Source organism: Heterodontus francisci, unplaced genomic scaffold, assembly GCF_036365525.1.
Source record: "Heterodontus francisci isolate sHetFra1 unplaced genomic scaffold, sHetFra1.hap1 HAP1_SCAFFOLD_51_2, whole genome shotgun sequence".
Taxonomy (NCBI): domain Eukaryota; kingdom Metazoa; phylum Chordata; class Chondrichthyes; order Heterodontiformes; family Heterodontidae; genus Heterodontus; species Heterodontus francisci.
The window spans coordinates 5,154,111-5,157,039 of NW_027141369.1; the positions used below are offsets into that span (position 1 = coordinate 5,154,111).

The window sequence follows — 2,929 nt, forward strand, 5'->3', positions numbered from 1 at the left end:
ATGTGAGCGACACTGGCAAGGCCAGAATTTGTTCCCCATCCCTAATTGTCCTTGACAAGGTGGCGGTGAGCTCCCATCATGAATTGCTGCACTCCATGTGGTGTAGGTACACCCACAGTGCTGTTAGGAAGGGAGATCCAGGATTTTGACATAACATCAGTGAATGAACAGCGATATATTTGCAGATCAGATGGTGTGTGACTTGGAGGGGAGCTTGCACATGGTGGTGTTTCCATGCATCTGCAGCCCTTGTCCTTCAAGGTGGTGGAGGTCTTCGGTTTGGAAGGTGCTGTCTGCGGAGCCTTGGTGAGTTGCAGCAGTGCATCTGGTAGATGGTACACACTACTGCCACTGTGTGTCAGTGATGAAGGGAGTGAATGTTTAAGGTGGTGAATGGGGTGACAATCAAGGTGGCTGCTTTGTCCTGAACAGTGTCGAGTTTCTAGAGTATTGTTGGTGCTGCACTCATCCTGGTTTGTGCCTTGTAGATGGTTGACAAGTTTTGGAGAGTCAAAAATCACAAAATTATTGAAGTGCAGAAGGAGGCCATTTGGCCCATTGTGTCTGCATAGAATCATAGAACATAGAAAGTTTACAGCACAGGCAGGCCAAAAAACGAGCCACCCAGCTGAATCCCATTGTCCAGCATTTGGACCGTAGCCCTGCAGGTTCAGGTACTTGAGGTGCACATCCAGACTCATTTTAAATGAGTTGAGGGTTTCTGCCTCAGCTACCCTTACAGGCAGTGAGTTCCAGACTCCCACAGCCCTCTGGGTGAAAAAACCTTTCCTCATCTCCCCTCTAATTGTTCAACACATCACTTTAAATCTATGCCCCCTAGTCACTGACCTCCCTACTAAGGTAAATAGACCCTTCCCATCCATTCTATCCAGACCCCTCACAATTTTGTACATTTCAATCAAATCTCCCCTCAGCCTCTCCTATTCCAAGGAGAACAACCCCAGTCTATCCAATCTTTCCTCATAGCTGCATTTTTCCAGTCCTGGCAACATCCTCGTAAATCTCCTCTGTAACCTCTCTAGTGCAATTACATCCTTTCTGGAATGAGGTGACCAGAACTGCACACAGAACTCAAGTTGTGGCCTAACTAATGATTGATACAATTCCAGCATAACCTCCCTGCTCTTATATTCTATACTTCGGCTAATAAAGGAAAGGATTCCATAAGCCTTCTCAACCAACTTATCAACCTGTCCTGCTACTTTCAGGGATTTGTGGACATTCACTTCAAGGTCCCTCACTTCCTCTACACCTCTCAGCATTCACCCATTAATTGTGTATTCCTTTGCTGTGTTTGACCTCACCAAAGGCATCACCTCACACTTCTCCAAGTTGAGTTCCATTTGCCACTTTTCTGCCCACCTGACCAGTCCATTTCTCCAGCTCTCCGAAAGAGCATTTCACCACGTGCCTTGAGCTGAGTTACTCATCACAGAATTCCCACTATCTGATTTACTCTTGTAGCCAGAGTATGTATATGAATGGTCCAGTTAAGCTTTTGTCAATGGTAACCCCCAGGATGTTGATGGTGGGGGGATTCAGCGATGGTAATGCTGTTGATCGTCAAAGGGAGATGGTTACATTCTCTCTTGTTGGAGATGGTCATTGCCTGGTACTTATGTGGTGTGAATGTTACTTGCCACTTAGCAGCCCAAGTCTGAATGTTGTCCAGGTCTTGCTGCTTCTGGACACGGACTCCTTCAGTATCTGAGATGTCCCGAATTTGTCCTTTTATGAAACCTTGGTCAGGATTCACTTGGAATATTGTATCCAGTCTTGGTCTCCTCACATGATGGGTGATATTGAGGCTTTGGAAAGGGTACAGAGGAGAGACATTCGACGAATTCCCAGTATAAGACATCTTGGTTATCAAGTTAGACTAAAAGAGTTGGGACCCTACACCTTAGAGAAACCTAGACTGAGGGGTGATCCGATTGAGGTTCATAAATAATGAAGAGTCCAATTTAGCATGGGAGAGGAGTCATAACTTGATATTGGAAAAGGCCAGATGGCACCCGGATCACATTAAATTTCATTTTCAGTGGTGGGTTAATGTACCAGGATGGCCGAGTGTTTCAGGCGTTGGACTTAAGATCCAATAGACATGTGTCTGCGTGCGTTCAAACCCCACTCCTGGTATCTGTGCTTATAAAATGTTACTTATTCTTTCCCTGACTTTTGCCTTGCACCATCATCTCTTCTGTCATTTAATCACTCTTGCCTTCCAACTGATCACAGCTTCCTATTATTTGATCTGCCCCAGCACCGTTCCTTGGCTCTGCGCTTGCTTATAAACTGGTAAATTTTTAACTTAATCTCCTCTGTACCCTGACAATGACCTTCTCATCCTTCCTGGATTGTGGTTCCTCACAGGATCCGCTGCCTCTCCGACTCCCCTCCAGGTAACTGAAGGCCCTGAGCCTTGGTCTCGCTTTATACGCTAGCTGGTAGTTGATTCCTTGCAGGTCTGCCACCGCTCAGGAGAAGCTCAAGACCCAGATCAAGCAAAGTATCAAGAGGAATGTGAACAAAGGCTCCCTGGTGCAGAGCAAGGGACAGGGCGCCTCCGGCTCCTTCAAAATCAGCAAGAAGGAAAACCCAGGGAAAAGTGGGAAAGAAGGTGAAGAAACCAGCAGCCAAGAAATCTTTAGTGAAGAAACCAGCAGACAAGAAATCTTCAGTGAAGAAACCAGCAGACAAGAAATCTTTAGTGAAGAAACCATCAGACAAGAAAGTGACAACAAAGAAAGTAACAGCCAAGAAAACGAGCAGCAAGGCGGCGGCAACGCCAAATAAGGCGGTGAAGAAAGCAGTGCTTCAGAAAAAGTCTCCTGCGAAGAAGGTCAAAAAAGGCAAGAGTGCGGCGGGCGGAAAGGCGCTGAAGAAAGTGCAGACATGGAAGAGCAAG

At 46.4% G+C, this 2,929-nt stretch overlaps 1 non-coding gene across 1 annotated transcript; it reads left to right on the forward strand.

Annotated features, from left to right (window-relative positions):
* The first annotated feature begins 2,077 nt into the window (after positions 1-2,077).
* Positions 2,078-2,160, forward strand: trnal-uaa (transfer RNA leucine (anticodon UAA)). The gene has a single exon. It is a non-coding gene; the product is annotated as a tRNA-Leu (tRNA).
* Positions 2,161-2,929: the final 769 nt, after the last annotated feature.